The sequence below is a fragment of the Felis catus genome, chromosome D3 (assembly GCF_018350175.1).
Source record: "Felis catus isolate Fca126 chromosome D3, F.catus_Fca126_mat1.0, whole genome shotgun sequence".
Lineage (NCBI taxonomy): Eukaryota > Metazoa > Chordata > Mammalia > Carnivora > Felidae > Felis > Felis catus.
Genome location: NC_058379.1, coordinates 15,107,574 through 15,125,100, shown reverse-complemented (window position 1 = coordinate 15,125,100; position 17,527 = coordinate 15,107,574). Strand labels below are relative to the sequence as shown.

Here is a 17,527-nt window from a genome sequence, read left to right as displayed (position 1 = left end):
TTTTAATGTTTTATTTATTTGTGTGAGAGAGAGACAGAGTATGAGCAGAGGAAGGGCAGTGAGAAGGAGACACAGAATCCAAAGCAGGCTCCAGGCTGTGAGCTGTCAGCACAGAGCCCGACATGGGGCTTGAACTATGAACCATGAGATCATGACCTGAGCCAAAGTCAGAGGTTTAACTGACTGAGCCACCCAGGTGCCCCACCATTTCATGTTTTTATATATTGCCTCTCCAACCACATTAGAACTTCTCTGAGCCTAGGGAGCACATCTTACATATCTTTTCTTTATCCAATTCAATGCAACCATGGTGGTTTAGGTACCACTGTCACCCCCTGAACCATTACTGAGTGTATGAAAAGGGCCTTTAAGCATGAAGACAGCATGGCTGTGTGTAACCAGGTTTTCTAATCTCCGGTTTGGACATAAGATCTGTAAAAATAAAAATAGCTATTGCTTGGTGAGGACCATGTCCAACCAGATACTACGCCAAGCACTTTGCATACATCGCACCTGTCAATTATTGTGGCAGCCTTGCAAGGTAGAGGCTTGAATATTGTCTCCATTTTACAGATAAAGAAACTGAGGCTCAAAGAGGGGAAAACATTTGCCCAAGGTCACACAGTCGATATGAGGTAGAGCTAATAGGCACACTGGAGCTGATGATGTTCTTAACCATGACACTGATCTTTTGGGGCTAATGAGACAGATTGCTTTAATTCAGCATAGAATCATAAAACCAGGGTGGTGAGCTCAACATCGCCATCAGCCTGAAGTCACCAGGGTTTCTGTGTTTCTGTAGGGAGCAGAACCAATGACCACTCAGCCATATTCGTTCTCATCTCTGTAACAATTCCAGATATCTTTGCTCAGGTGTCAGTTGTGTCCTCATCAGAAGCTGTCCCCATCATCAAGCTGTCTCCCAAAGAGATTCATGTGATAGCATGAAGGTTAAGTGATTGTATCCAGATCCTTACAAACAATGGAAACCTGGCTCTTTCAACACACCGAGAGAGGTATCATCCCTCTGGGTTAGACTCACATTAGCCACACTTTGAGACTGATGTATAAACCAGATGACAACGTATTCACTTGCAAAGAGAGATTACTATTGTAGAGATTGGTTCTGAAAAGCTATGCAACCAGTATTTTCTCTCCTGGTAAGAAGACCAGCCTGGGGAAATAAGAATATGGTTTCTTGATGAATAAAATTGAGACAAGGAGAGATGGATGCATTCATTTAGTCTTTAGTGGCAATAGACTGAAATGGCTGGAAACAAGCATCTCATGGAAAGGATAATTCAGATGGAATCATCACTATCACAAGTCGACTGGCAACAATATCTGTATCTATCTTGAGGCAAAGATTGTTGGTTGCTGCCAAAAGGCCACTGTCAACCTCCTTCCCATGGTTGTTTCACACTATAGAGATTGGATAAACATACATTCACTTTCCTTGGAACTAAGGGTAATCAACTCTGGCTAATGAGACATAATGGTAAGTCATCTGGGGGGCTTCTAGAAAGGTATCTGGCTTCTTAGTGAAAGGTACAGAGGCAAGAGAAGAGCTCACAAGTACTAACTCTTTCCCCCTCTTTCTGCTTTAAATGTGGATGTGATATATGGGGCTGCAGCAGCCATCTTGTATCCATGAGGAAGATGAAAAGCCAATTTACTAAGGATTATAGAATAAAAAGGAAGAGGGGCGCCTGGGTGGCGCAGTCAGTTAAGCGTCCAACTTCAGCTCAGGTCACGATCTTGCGGTCCGTGAGTTCGAGCCCCGCGTCAGGCTCTGGGCTGATGGCTCAGAGCCTGGAGCCTGCTTCCGATTCTGTGTCTCTTTCTCTCTCTGCCCCTCCCCCCTTCATGCTCTGTCTGTCTCTGTCTCAAAAATAAATAAACGTTAAAAAAAAATTAAAAAAAAATAAATAAAAAGGAAGAAAGAGAGATCATTGACAATGCTGTTGACCTACTACACCAAAACTGAAACTTCCTACATCCAGAATTTCTATTAAGGAAGTTCATTAAATGTCTTTATTGCTTAAGCCATTATTGTTTCAGTTCTCTGTTGCACTATTACAAATCACCCCAAAAGTTAGTGGCTTAAAACAACCACCATTTATTACTTGTGATTCTGTGAGTTGACCAGCCTCAGCAGGGTGGCTATTCTACTCCATTTGGGGCTGACTGTGGCGGCAATCATCTGGAGGTTCAACTGGAAGGAATGCTCAAAGCAGCCCATTTGCATGACTGGCAGTCGGCCAACAGCTCAGCCTCTCTCCCTATGGCTTGGGTTTTCCACAGCATGGCAGCTGGGTTCCAAAAGGGAGTCTTGCAAGTGTGCACAAGTAGAAGCTGCAGATCTTTCACAGCTGAGTATTTGGAAATTACACGATACCACTTCTGCTTCATTCCGTCTTCTTGAAACAAGTCACCGGGTGAGCCTGGATTCAAGGGGAAAGAGACCCTGCCTCTTAATGGGAGGATGGAAAGAAAGTTTCAGCCACCTTTAATTGACCATAGTTACCACTCTGATTTTCCACAACTTGCAGCTGAAAGCAGTTCTCTAAACCTAGCCTTGCCCCTGGAACAAGAGATATTCAAAGATCAAGACTCCCTCTCCACTGAAACAAGCTGTAGTGATTGCATTCAAGGTTGGCATTTGCAACTCTGTCCTCCAGGCTTCTGTGGCAGATCGTGATGGACACAGCCTTTCTTCAAATATGTTAATAAGTTCAATCACATGACAGACAAGTCTTGCAGGCCTAGCCATCCTATCTCTTTAACATGACTTTGCATTGCTCTGCTTCGATCTATAATATATTGACTTCACGGTGTAACTCTCAAAAAGCAATCTTCACTCCCTATACTTTCCAAGTGCTCGAGAAAACATTGCTGTAGCCCCCTACACCTGGCATCAATCTTCATCAAGATCCTTGCCCTGTGTGCCTCACAGCGTTGTTGAAAGAATCAGTTGCGATGAGAGCTGGAATAGTACCTTGAAGTGGTTACCAGGGATTACTGTTATCATAATCAAATAAGCATGTTGTGTCAGCTATGGTTGTTTTGGTAACAAGTGACATAAAACCCAATTTAAACTAGCTTAGCCAACAGGAGAAATGCTGGCTGGGAGTCTGAGGGAGTCTTGCCAGTTTCAGGCATGGCAGGATCCAGCAGCTCAAACATCGTCAGCAGGACCTGCCTGATCTCCTGCAGGCTGCTTCATTTCTCAACAAGAGAGTTGCAAGCAGCTTCAGGTGCACATCTTGCTGGGTGTGCTTTCCCTAACTCTTTACCCAGAGGTCCTTCTCCTCAATGTTACTGGCCCAAGTTGGGCAATGTGCCCATCCCTTAACCAATCCTTATGGCTGAGGGCACATAATGAGCTGCCTGGCCGGAGCCTGGGTCACATGATGACTCTAGATCTGATGGGATCAGTTCCACCCAAATTGTATGGATTGAGAAAATGTGGGGTACTGTTACCACAAGAAGGACAAATAGCTGCCCAGTGTACATGACATGGTGGAAGACCATTAGGTGAGGAGTCTGGAATCTGAGTTATCACCTTTGTCCCGCTGGATGACTCACTCTTGCTCCTGAAGCTTGCATTTGGCCCATCATGACCTCAGGGATTCTATGTTGTGTCGATTTACTATCGGGTCATCATGGTATCTGACTAAATCTGACTATATTCCTTAGAGATTCCTGAGAGTGAATCTGAGTAGTATACCTCATGTCCTTTTTATGAAGTCTACATCCTTGGCCAGGCTACGGAACAGCCACCCCTGCGTCGTGGGCCACCACCAGTCTAATAACCGATGGTTGGGAAAAGAAGACGCATGGCATAAAACATGGCTAACTTAGCAGGTACACCATGAGTGAGCAGGGAACACGGATGTGACAACAAGCAGGGAAATGGAGTCATCATGGCGAGAAGCAGAAGGGAAGACCGTGCAGCTCCATGAGAGACGGGGGGGACTCTCCCTGCCCTCCACCCCCAGAAGAAAACCGATCCTGGTCTTAGAAGACCTGTAGAAAGACTCACTTAATACTGAGCCCAAATTTTCATAGCAAATCATGGGAGAAAAAAGGGCTTTGATTTGGAACTTTAGCTTGAAAAACGAAACTGAGCTTACCAACATAACAAAATTTAGGCTACCATTTCAACTATGCATGAATTCTTGTGAAGAACAAAAAATGTATTAAGTAGTGAGTTTTTTTCGTGTAATTTTTGTGACAAAATCCTTCACTTCAGGTTTGGTTTTCACAGTATGATAGCAAAAAGGTCATTTAAAAAATATTCAAGGGCTTCACCAATTTTTTCCTAAGGCCTGCTAGAATCTTTTGATATTTAAATCTTTCTCTTTTGAAGTGCTCACCGAGTCACTTTCCTTGTCGTTTTTTTTTTTTTTCTTCAACTGTTAACTCTTTTGGGGTTGATATGATATTCAAAATATTGAATAACCAGTGTGATACAGGCATCAACCGACCAGAACAGTGGCCACAACAGCCGGTGTGGTGGACCCTGGGAGGTCCAGCTGAATATGGCTCTAAGACCACCTGATTCTCTCGGGTCGTCTGTGATTCTTCTGTTTTTAAGCATGTCTCAGCACCACTTCGATCAGGAATCCCGCATCTTGGGCAAGATTTTCAATTGACCACTTGCTGCTGGATTACACTGCACATGCACCAGGGTCAGACATTTGGTGAAAGGCTGATTCTCTTTGACAGTATTTCTTGGTTGGAAGAACCAGCAATCCATTCAAGGGCATTCAAAATTCAGGGGGTCCTTCACAGAGACTGAACCACCAGGAAGCTGCCATGGCAGAAAAGGATTCAGGCGAGGGATGACAACTTAATCATTGAAAAAGCGTTAATAACTGAAATTGTATAATTATTGAAAAAAAAATGAAATGACAAACTTCTGCTTTTCTACACAACTTCATCACCTCATGGACTCAGATGATAGACACTCAGTGACAAAGACCCCTGAATTCTATTTGTGAACTGGCTTGAATGGATTGCCCTTTCTTGCACCCACGGAGTCCTAACAAAGACCAGCAGGATTTACAAGTTTGGGTCACCACTGGTTTCAACAGAACTATCAGAACTACATGGAAAAAATACGATGACCGTGTATTAGTCTGATACTTTCTGAATCTGTTTCCTAATGAAACATTCAAATATCAGCCTGCATTTCAAACTAGAAATCCTATTTGCAAAATTCAGGACAGATCTCTTACTCAGCGGTAGACTTTATGCCCCCAATTCAGATAGCAGGCTCGCCTTGCTAATCGCAGAACAGAACACGTCATGAACACACAGGAGTGCAGAAGCAGATGAACTGAGGAATTTCTTGACCGTGTCCTCTTGTGAGACTTTGGCGTTCTGATCCTTAGCCTCAGGAGTCAGGGCTGGGGTGGGCCCAGGCCGCTGGGTGTTTTTCTGCCCCCAGTTTTGAGGAATAACAGCAATTACTTCATGTTCTGCAATGTTAATTAACTGGAATGGGTCAAAGGCTCACCCAGATCAGAAACAGTTCCGAAAATGGACTCGTGAATTCTGCAGACTGTGAATTTTCCTTAATTAACATATTAACATACTTCCTTCCCATGCCTCAAGCCAGAGTTTTTCAGTCTTGGAAATAGAAAAGCAGGAGGATCTAGTGGTCACTGGCTCTCCAGCATAGTGATAAAAAGCTGAGGTTCTGCAGCTAGACAAATATGGATATCAATCTTGGTTCTGTTCCCTGCTAATTGCGTGTTCTTGGATAAATGCACTTCGCCTGTGTGGACCTCAGTTTTCTCATCTGTAAAATGAGGAAAATAATAGCATCTATCTCATGGGGTTGTTGTGTTAGGTATGAGGTGCTCCTAAGGCCTGACACATCACATGTGTCCAAAAACTATGAATTTGACCCAGTGGTAGACAATCCTTTTTTTTCCCCTACCAAATGTTCATTATTCTTCCCTGTAGTAATAGTTCTTTGGGTTTCCTTTGAGTAACCACTCCTCCTCTCTAGCGTGGTTCAAGGGGTACTAAATAAATCCACCGTGAGTTCAAGGCTGAATCTGTATGAATTTTCTAGGGCTGCATAGACTAGGTAGCTTAACAACGGAGACTTTCTCATGGTTTTGGAAGTCTGAGGTCACGGCAGTGGCAGGGCTGAGCTCTCCTGAGACTTCTCTCCCTGACTTGCTGATATACTTCCTCTCCCTGTGTCTTCATGGGGTCTACCCTCTGTGGGTCTGTGTCATAATTTCCTCTTCTAATGAGGACTCCAGGCATGCTGGATTAGGGCCCACTCATATGACCTCCTTTAACCTTAATTACCTCTTTAAAGGCCCTGTCTCCAAATACATTCACCTTAAGAGGTCCTAGGGCTCAGGATCTCAACATATGAATTTGGGGGAGTCACAATTCTGCCGTAACAACTTGTGGCCTAGATCTGGCCAGAAAACTCTCCTCCCCCTAATCAGAATGATGGATTCAATCCTAGACATTTTTTTAAACTTAAGTACAGAGAATTTCTTCATCTTCAAGGTGAGTGTTGCAAAGACAACGTGGAATGGAGCTGCTGTGGTCACCATGTGGAAAAGGTCAACATAGAAGAAAACATAAAAGAGAAATGGAAAGAGAAAGACTGAGTCCTGAAATCGTCTGAGCCTCTGGATCCTGCTGCACCTAGAGCTCCCTTTGACAGTTCACTCACAGAACCCATTAAAATCCGCTTTTGTGGCTTGAGCCAGTTGGGAGTTGAGTTTCTATCACTTGCAACCAAAGAAGTCTTGACATGCATGCCCCCTACTTATTTTTTTTTTAATGTTTATTTATTTTTGAAGTGGCGGGGAAGGAGCAGGGAGAGGGAGACAGAAGATCCAAAGTGGCTCCGTGCTGACAGCAGAGAGCCCAATGTGGGGCTCAAACTCACAAACCATGAGATCACGAACTGTGCTGAAGTCGGACGCTTAACCAATTGAGCCACCCAGGTGCCTTAGCCCCTCAATTATTAAGGAGCTTGTAGAGCCCAAGTAAATAGAATGGGAGAGGATTGAGGAACAGAGCTGGAAAGTAGAGGAATATTTACAGAAATTAGGCAGGTAACCATAACCATTAAATGCAGGAATCAGGGTAGATTTAATAACAGATGTATATTCCTTTAACTTAGCCTAATGTAAGAAAATTTGACTCTGCATGGTAGTTGAGACAAGGAGTTCTTCACTAAGCCATAGACTTCTCGAAGACAGCAATATTGTCTCATTCAGATGCAGTGTAGCTCTGGTGCCCAGCATGAAACAGGCACACAAAAAATATTTGTGGACTTGGATGAGCTTACTAAGAAATCTTTTGCACTTTATGGTTCAATACAGACATCCTTTAAATAATGGATTTGGCATAGTATTATATCTGCATTCACTGTTGAAGAGTTACATTGATAATCATAGAGCAGCCAAGTATTAATTTTAACAATGTCTAATAACTCAGAGAAGAAACTCTCAAGTGGGTCCCCTCACCATTAGCTGACCTGTAACTGGCCCCTTCTTTACCCATCAACTGCATTATAATTCTCTGTTGCAACATGGAACTACTTGGCGCCCATTACAGCCCCTTGTGAAAGGGGTTTGGATGGGAGAAGAGGAGAATTTGTATTTATGACACTGGATAACAGCATGGAGTGGGCAGTGTGACCTTGCTCTACTTGGATTACTGCACCACTGGAGAAGAACACTAAACTTCGGGTTTGACTCTGAGTTTTGACTCTGAGTTTCTATCAAGCTGCTGGTAACCTGCCCATCCTCCTCTCTGGAGAGAGATTACTCCTTACCCTGGAAAGGAAGTAAATGTCTCTGGCACATGGAGCTTATCTCTAGGTTTACCACCTCCGAATATAAGCAAATATCTTCCAGGAAGAGGACAGAACTTACTCACCCTGGGATGTCTCCAGGAAGAGAGAAGGTCTCTACCTTTGGTTTGCTATTCAATCATTCCTAAACAAAGACCATTTGAGAACCCAAGAAATCCAGGGAGAATTGTCTCCCAACAAATACATGTTGAGATGATGCAGGGAAGGAATCTCGATTCCTGAGTCACCAGATGGAGGATAGCCTTCCCCAACCCGTGACCAAGGCTTTCTCTTACCAAGAAATATACTTTCGTGATGCTCAACCACTTGGTCTTGTCTATTATGGCATCTAAGGTTAACTATCTTGACTAATAAAGATGACTCTAATGTACACCAGACAAATTATACTTGCATGAGAAAGAAAAGAGTTAGATAATGTGTAGTAAGTTCCAAATGATAAGGATGGGGATGGGATTTGGGAGTGGGCAGAAGATTATGAAGAAGTCTTCATCTTACTATTGATAGACTAAAAGAAAACAGAATTTGAAAGACAAGCCACAGTTGTCCAGGGACGCACCCCCCAGTCTCTGCACACCCAAATGTCATCAGCAGCCCCCCTCCCCACTCTCGTGCATGAACATTACACTGAGCCAAAGCTGTGAATGACTTTCACACCAGTTTAGAGCTTTTCAGATCATCTTAAGCTCAATTACAGCTAAACCAATAATACACCCCAAACATCATTATTGGAGAATCACCAACCAGGCCCGCTAATTGTATTTGCAGCTTCTTCATCATATTAGTCAAGTCATAAGTGCAGCATGCTCTTCCCAGAGGATAACCGTTCACAAGGCCAATTTCCTTAGGATGAGACTTTCATATCACATCAGTTTGAACTAATGTGTCTCGGGAAATAAACTGTCAGATCAATAACATCTGCAACCAGAAAATATTGGTGGCAAATAGCAGAGTACAGCCTGCAGTTGAGACCAATATGATCCTTACCTGACACTTGGAAGCTGTCATGACTCAGAAGCTCTGGGGCTTTCCAAGGGGTCAGTTTGGAGATGCTGTTCACATTCCCTGGCAAGACACAAGGAAGCTTCATTATAACACTTTGTGACCTTTTCCTCAGAGGCTCACCATATCATTACTAACCTGAAAAAAAGCAAACATTTATTAAGCCCCTTCTGTGTTCCAGGCTTGATGCCTTGAGCAGCGTATGTAATGATAAGCAGTCTTTATGGAAGTCCACAAAGGAGTTCAAATTCTAGATCTAAAACTTCGTAAAGGCAAGTTTCCTTACTTCTCTGGGTCTCAGTTTCCAAATCTGTACAATATGAAATAACAATAACTACCTTCCAGGGCTGTTTTAGTGATTGAAGAGAAGGTATGGGTTGTGCCCAGTGTAGTGCATAGCACACAATAGGTGCTCAATAAATAATAGTTATTGCTATGACTCTAGGTACTTCTTTGTAACTGAAGTTAAACAAATTAATGTTTCTTCCTCAAGTGGGCCATTTGAGGGAAGTTTACCCACCAATCTAGACTGACCCACATAATCTTTCCAGGGAAATATAAAAGGCATGCCATTCTGTTTTTGAAGTAACAGAAAAAAAAAACTGTCAGCTTCTCTTCTTGATGTTTTCCTATATTTTCAGAAAAAAGCCCTTGACATAACCTAGCATTCTATGAGTATCAGATAAAGATTGAAAAGTCAGTAAAGAAATACAAAAAGCATGGAAGGCTGAGAAGTATTTAACAATCCAGAGTCGGGGTTCCTTTTGAACCAGTAAGTCCTGAGATGGAATTCTAGATCAGGCACTTAGCAAAGGTGTGACTCTAGGAAAATAACAGAATTTCTGAGCCATGGTTCACTCAATGCAAGACAGCAACACTGTCTGCCTCCAGGAGGTAAGGTCAAAACTAAATAAGGTGATAAATAGTCAAACTGCAGTGACTGTTAATTCTCATCCCCTCCTTCTCATCTCCTATCATTACAAGCTTCAAGTTAATTCAGTAAATGTGTATTGGGCACTATGATGGACACTGGTGATACCGTGTAAATGACACTGACAAGGTCACTGTCTTCATGGCTCCAACCACATTCTGGAGGGGAAAAGATAAATTACTCAGCCAATCCCACAAATCAATGGAAAATTACATTTGTGAGGAGAGCTAAAAAGAAATGATGCAGGGCATTAATGAGAGTTCTCTAAAACCACCTGGCCGAGGCATTAAGCAAGGCCTCCCTGAAGAAGATCTCTCTCTCTTGCCCATTCTGGGTTGTAAGCATATTTCCTAATGGTGACAGGACAGAAAGTGGCACTGAGACAGTAAGCTAGGGCCCAAGTCATGCTGGGCTTTACAGGGTAAACTGCAGGGGCACCATGTTGCACAACCACGGGAGACACCAATTAACTGAACACACAGCCTGTTTTGCAAGACCAGCAGCCTTGGGAAGCAACATGCAGAAAAGAGAAACCATAAATAAAATGCAGAGTGTGTAAGAGAAAGCATTCAGAAGAAAACAATTATGGAACCTTCAAGTGCACCTGTGATGGAGTAATAGAGCAGACCAACATTCCCACCACATAAAACCAGAAAAGCCAGATCAAACACAAACACACAAAAATTCTATTTGAAAGCCCCAGGGTGCCTCCAAGACTTGCTGTACAAAAATCCTGGAAAGAAAGGAAGTTCAGTGAGATGCACCTGACATTGGGCACATCACCTTTTCCCTTGGGGCACTGATGACTCTTAAGCATCACGGGGAGAGAAGCTCAGAAGCAGGGCAGAGGGCAGCTGCCAAAAGGCATAGAAGCCATCAGAGTGGTTAGGATGCTTCAGGAGGGCAGGAGGCAAAAACTAGTATTTGGGGATGTCAGAACAGCTAGGAGTTGAAGGTCCAAAACAATTCCTTCCCAGGAAAGGAAGTAATGGGAAGTGATCCAAAAACACGGTGCCAGTTTTCCCCCATTTGTGCTGTATTAGGTAAGCAGTCTAGAATGAAAGCAACGATATGAGACCTGACTTCTCAACGGACTTGATAGAAGCAAAAAGGCAATGAAAGGAGATGATGTCCAAGTTAGAATTCTACACATCCTGAAAATAACCTTCGAGGAGGAAAGTGAAATAAAGATATTTTCAAACACATTAAAAAGGACAGAATTTGCCACCAGAAGATACAAGTGAAATAAACAATACCAAAGAGGGTTCTATAGGCAAAAGGAATATGATCCCAGACAGAAATGTAGGAAAGACTAATGATCACCAGAAAAAATATGTATGAGGTAAATCTAAATGAATACGGAAAATATTGACAAGAATTCCCTGTGGGATTTTTTTCCCATTTTATTTATTTCAGAGAGAGTGAGCATGAGCAGGGAAGGGGCAGAGGGAGAGGGGGAGGGAGCTAGAGAGAGAGAGGTGGGGGGGGGGGGGGAGAATCTCAAACAGGCTCCAGGTTCTGCACAGAGCCCGATGCAGGGCTCAATCCCACAACCCTGGGATCATGACTTGAGCCAAAATCAAAAGTGGGGACACTCAACTAACTGAGCCACCCAGGTGCCCATCCTGTGGTTTCTTAAGTGCATGCACATTTAAGTGAATACAATTAAAAACACAAAAGGCAGAAAGAAGATAAATTAGAGTATAATAAGCCCTAGAATTTCTGGCAAGTGGTAAAAATACTAATTTACATTAGACTCAAATAAACAAAGAAGGAATGTCTTAATTTCCAGAGTAATTACTAAAATAAGGTATAAGTAATAAGTTAATAAAAGAAAAACTGGTTTAATCTAAAAGTTTTTTTTGAGGGGCGCCTGGGTGGCGCAGTCGGTTAAGCGTCCGACTTCAGCCAGGTCACGATCTCGCGGTCCGGGAGTTCGAGCCCCGTGTCAGGCTCTGGGCTGATGGCTCAGAGCCTGGAGCCTGTTTCTGATTCTGTGTCTCCCTCTCTCTCTGCCCCTCCCCCGTTCATGCTCTGTCTCTCTCTGTCCCCAAAATAAATAAACATTAAAAAAAATAAAAATTAAAAAAAATTTAAAAAAATAAAAGTTTTTTTTTGATTGGTCCAAATTAAGATTAAAAAGGGGGAAGGGGAGTAGAAATAGAAAGAATAGTAATATTATAGATATAAAACCAAATATATCAGTGATTATATTACATGTAAATAGACCAAATATTCCAATTAATAGACCTACTGTGTCAGACTATATCAGAAGGAAACAGTTATATGCTGCTCATATGAGATACACCCTAAACATAAGGACACAAAAAGGTTGAAAGTAAAAGGGAGAAAAAATAAAACACTAACTAAAAGAAAGGCAATATAGTTATACTAATATCAAATCAAGTGAACTTGAAGGCAAGATGCATAACTAGATATAAAGAGGAAAACTCCAGTAAAAAGGTTAATCCACCAGGAAGATACAACAATTTTATATTCATAAGCACGTAATGGCATACTTTCAAAATATACAAATCAAAAATCTAAAAAGAAAAGTAGACAAATCCATAATAGTAGAATATTTTAACAACCTCTCTCAGGAGCTAATAAAACAAGCAGACAAAAAAATTGGTAGGAGTATAAAGATCTAAGCAACATGATTAATGAACTTGACTTGTTTGACATTGGACTGTTTAGCAAGAGACTGGACACAGCTTTAAAAAAAACGTGGGGTGGGGGGAGCACCCGGGTGGCTCAGTCGGTTGAACATTTGACTTCAACCCAGGTCATGATTCTCGCTTTGTGGGTTTGAGCCCCGCGGCGGGCTCTGTGCTAATAGCTCGGAGCCTGAAGCCTGCTTCGGATTCTGTGTGTGTGTCTCTCTCTCTCTGCCCCTCCCCTGCTTGCACTCTGTCTCTCTGTCTCCCAAAAATAAATATTAAAAAAAAAAAAGGGGGGATTAATGAAACGGGATAAGTCAGTGGAAAACATCCACTGCACCCAATGATAATAGAAGACACATTCTTTCAAGTGCACATGGAACATTGGCCCAAAATGACTAGAACACTGGGTCATAAAACAAATGTAAACAAATAGCAAAGATGAATATCATTCAGAATATATATTCTTACTACAATGTAATTATGGAGGAATCAATAATGATAACTTAAAAATCTTTTAAAGGCTGCTCGGAAATTAAGAAAAAAAGTCACAAGGGGCACCTGGGTGGCTCCGTCAGTTAAGTGTCCAACTTCGGCTCAAGGCATGACCTCGGGGTTTGTGAGTTCAAGCCTCACATCAGGCCCTCTGGTGTCAGCAGTGAGCTCATTTGGATCCTCCCTCCCCCTTTCTCCCTGCCCCCCACCTCGTTCTCTCTCTCTCTCTCTCTTTCTCTCTCTCTCTCTCTCTCTCTCTAAAAAATGAATATTTTTTTAAAAAGGAAAAAAATCACAAAGGAAATTAGGAACACCTTATTAGGAATAAGATAGCAGAAAGTATGGAAACTAGCTAATGCCCTTGTTAAACAAACACTTAAGGCTTGAAATGGATCTCCCAGAAAAGAAACAAGGATGTTAATCAATAATATAAATATCCACCTCCAGAAGTTAAAAAAAGAACAATAAATCAACTCAAGAAACTAGGAGGAAGAAAATAATGGAGATAAAAGCAAAAATCAATGAAATAAAAAGAAAACTTGCAATAGAGAAAATCAAGAAAACTCAAAACTGGTTCTTCAAAAAGGCTAATAAAAATTGCTAAGTGCCAAGTAAGATCTTATGGGCATTGAAAAGATAATATTATTTTTAATCTTACCATCGTTAATATTAAGGATAGAGTACTATAAACAACATTATGCCAAAAGAATTTGACAATTTAGATGGGACCATACAAGCTAGAAGAACACACCCTACCAAAACTGACACAAAGAAAAATAAAAAAATCTGAATACTTCCTATCTATTAAAGACATTGAATCTGTAATTAACACTCCCACAAAGAAATCTCCAGGCCCAGGTATCTTCACTGGTGAGTTCTTCCAAGCGTTTAAAAAAGATGTAACACTGACATACACAACCTCTACTAGGAAATATAAAAAGATGAAACATTTCTCGATTCATTTTTTTGAGGTCAGCATGACCTTGCTACAAACACCCAGATACCAAAACCTGACAAGTAAATTACAAGAAAAGAAAATTACAGTCCAATCTCTTTCACATACCCGGATACAAAACTCCCAAACAAAATATTGTGAAATCAAATGCAGTACTTACATAAAAAGGATGTTATATCGTGACCAACTTTGGTTTATCCCAAGAGTACAAAGTTTGTTTTACGTCTGAAATCACTAAGACCCTCAATATTAATGGAACGAAGGACCAAAAAAAAAAAAAAAAAATTAAGAAAAAAAAAGGTTCCTTTCAATAGTTGAGGAAAAGCATTTGAAAAGAGTCAAATACTCACTTATTGCTTAATTTTAACAATCTAAGTCAGTTTTGATAAGGAATAGCTACAAAACAACCAAAGCCATCATACATAATGGTGACATATTGAAAATGTCTTCTCTGAGGCTGGGAATGAGTTAAGGATGCCCATTTCCACCACTGCTACCCACCACATCACAAGTCCTGCAGAACCAGCTGTTCAGCCCATGCCTCTGGCAACTTCCTCCTCCTTCCCTCTACCCAGTTAAAACCACTCCTCCAGGTCCGCTGCAGCCACACTTTCCTGTTCTCCATCATTAATGGACTGTATGTTTCCATGGCAGCCACACCTCCAAAGGGTCCGAATCTCAGCCTTGGCAATGAGGAGGGGGGGTCCTTCTAAGTTTCCAAGTGTCTTCACTTATTCACTGCTTTCTCCAGTCGCTCTTCTGTGCTCTTTAGAGTTACCCTCTACCGTCTGAACTAGCTACCCACCTTTTTACTAGTTGTACTAGCTAACACATTTTCATATTAACTTTCCCCTGTTCAAATTACTGGCCTGGTTTCTGTCTCTTCACTGAACCCTGACTGATACGAGACGTAAATAAATGCAGAAATAAATAATGTTCATGGATTAGAAGACTCAACATTGTAAAGTCATTCTCCCTAAATTAAGCTACAGATTTAACAAGACCCCAGTCAAAATCCCAACAGGTTTCTTTTTTTGTTGGAATTGATATGTTAATTCTATAATTTACATGGAAATAACAAGGGTCCAAGAACATTCCGTGACAATCTTGATGATGTCAAGATTGGAAAATTCAAGCTTCCAGATGTTAAGAATTATGATAGGGGTGCCTGGCAGGCTCAGTTGGAAGAGTCCATGACTCCTGATCTCAGGTTTGTGAGTTCACGCACCATGTTGGGTGTAGAGATTAAATAAATAAATAAAAACTTTAGGAAACAATTATGATAAAGCTACAACAATTAAGACAGTGGGGTAATGGTGCAAGGTGAAGCAAAGAGCTCAGTGGAAGAGAATACAGAGTCCAGAAACATGGAACTCTTCATCACTCCAAGCTTTACCCTGATTTACCCTGATTTACAAGAGACATTATTGAAGTGCAGTAGGGAAAGACATTATTTTTGAAAACTCAGTTGATGGAAATCCACACTGGGGTGGGGGGAAGAATCTTGCCTCACAAATTACATACAATAATAAATTCCAGGTGGATGGTAGACTTCAGTGTAGAGGTACAACGATAAAGCTTCTGAAAGACAAACCTAGAATAGGTGAAGATTGTTTCCACAGGAAACACTTTCCAATTTAAATTATCCTTAAATTTGATGTCATTAAAATTAAGAACTTCTGTTGATTAAATTCACCAATAAGATATTGAGGAACTGCTAAACTGTTTTCCTCAGTGGCTGTGCCTACCAGGAATATACAAAGTTTCCAATTTCTTCACATCCTCACCAGCACTTGTTCTCCCCTTTCACTATTTGTTTTTCTTTCTTTCTATTATGGTCATCCAAGTGGATGTGCAATGGTATCTCCTTATGGTTTTGATTCACATTTCCCTAATGACTCACAAAAGAACTGAGTACTAATCCATGCTACAACTTAGATAAACCTAAAAACCAGTATGCTAAGTGAAAGCAGCCGGACACACTAGGTCACATATTGTGTGATTCTATTTATAGGAAATGTACAAAACAGACCATCTATAAAGACAGAAAGTAGATTAGTGATTGGCAGGGAAGGGGGGAGATGAAGAATGGGGAGTGGCTGCTTAATAGATTTCCTCTTGGAGTGATGAAAAGTTCTAGAACCAGATGGTGGTGATATGCTTAAGCAACATAATAAATGCACATGAAGACACTCAATTGTATGCTTTAAAACAGTAAAAATAATAAATTATATGTATTTGTATTTTACCACAATTAAAAAAACAAAACAAAACACCTCAACAAGAAGAAAATGAAGGGGCAAACAGAGTAGGGGAAGATATCTGCAATACCCATAACTACAAAAGCCTCATAGCCAGAATATACACAAATACACAAATTGACAAAAGAGCCCAGTTTTTTTAAATGGGCAAAAAACTTGAACAGGCACCTCACAAAGAATATATAATCAGGAAATACAAAGTGCTCAATATCATTATTCATTAGGGAAATGCAAATGAAAATTTCAATAAGACACCACTGTATACATGCCAAAATAGTTTAATCCTTTTAAAATGACAATATCAAGTGTTGTTAAAGAAACAGAGTAACTACAATTCTCCTTCACTGTAAGTGTAATGAAAATTGATACATTCACTTTGGAAAAGTGTTTGGTATCATCTAAAATCGCTGAACATACACATACCCTATCATCCAGCAAATCCACTCCTCAAAATAGCCCCAAACCAGAAACAACCCAAATGTCCATCAGCAGCAGCATGAAGAAATACATTGTGATATATTCTAAAACGGAATATTCTGGAGCATTAAGAATAAACTACAGCGGTTAACTGACACCACCACACTGCCATGGTTATCTAATGCCAGCGCCTCTAGCTCACTGAGCTCCAGACAAAAAAAGAGGGTAAGGTCTCTATACCAGGGCTTGTACAAAGCAGTCTGCCTATAAATCTACTGGTGATAAAGCACCGAGGAAGCAACTAGCTACAAAAGCCACTCGTAAGAGTGCACCCTCTACTGGAGGGGTGAAGAAACCTCATCGTAACTGGCCTGGTACTGTGGCACTCCACAAAATAAGACATTATCAGAAGTCCACTGAACTTCTGCTCTGCAAACATCCTTTCCAGCATCTGGTGCAAGAAATTGCTCAGGACTTCAAAAACAGATCTGCGCTTCCAAAGCACAGCTATTGGTGCTTTATAGGAGGCAAGTGAGGCCTTCTGGTGGGCCTTTTTGAAGACACCAACCTGTGTGCTACCCATGCCAAACATGTAACAATTATGCCCAAAGCCATGCAGCTAGCGTGCCACATACGTGGAGAACATGCTTAAGAATCCACTATGATGGAAAACATTTCATTCTTTAAAAAAAAAAAATTCTCTTCTTCCAGTTATTGGTAGTTCTGAACATTAGATATTTTTTTCCCATGGAGTCAAAAGGTGCCAAAGTATATGATTCCAAGTGGAAAAATAGGGGACAGAAATCAGGTATTGGCAGTTTTTCCATTTTCATTTTCCGTGAATTTTTAATATAAATGCGGGGACATAAAGCATTAATGCAAGTCAAAATATTTCAGTTAACACGTTTCAGCAGTTCAACTTTATAACAATTATAAATAAACCTC

The 17,527-nt window shown here is 41.1% G+C and overlaps 1 protein-coding gene and 1 pseudogene across 1 annotated transcript in view; one reads left to right on the top strand and one right to left on the bottom strand.

The window, feature by feature from the left end:
• The window catches only part of SRRM4 (serine/arginine repetitive matrix 4), a 474,160-nt gene extending 465,234 nt beyond the window's left edge, over positions 1-8,926 (bottom strand). Inside the window, exon 1 of the mRNA XM_045042073.1 lies at positions 8,849-8,926. The gene's annotated coding sequence lies outside the window, so the exon portion shown is untranslated. The remainder of the gene's footprint in view (positions 1-8,848) is intronic.
• Positions 1-17,234, top strand: part of LOC109493001 — a 55,095-nt pseudogene extending 37,861 nt beyond the window's left edge.
• Positions 17,235-17,527: the final 293 nt, after the last annotated feature.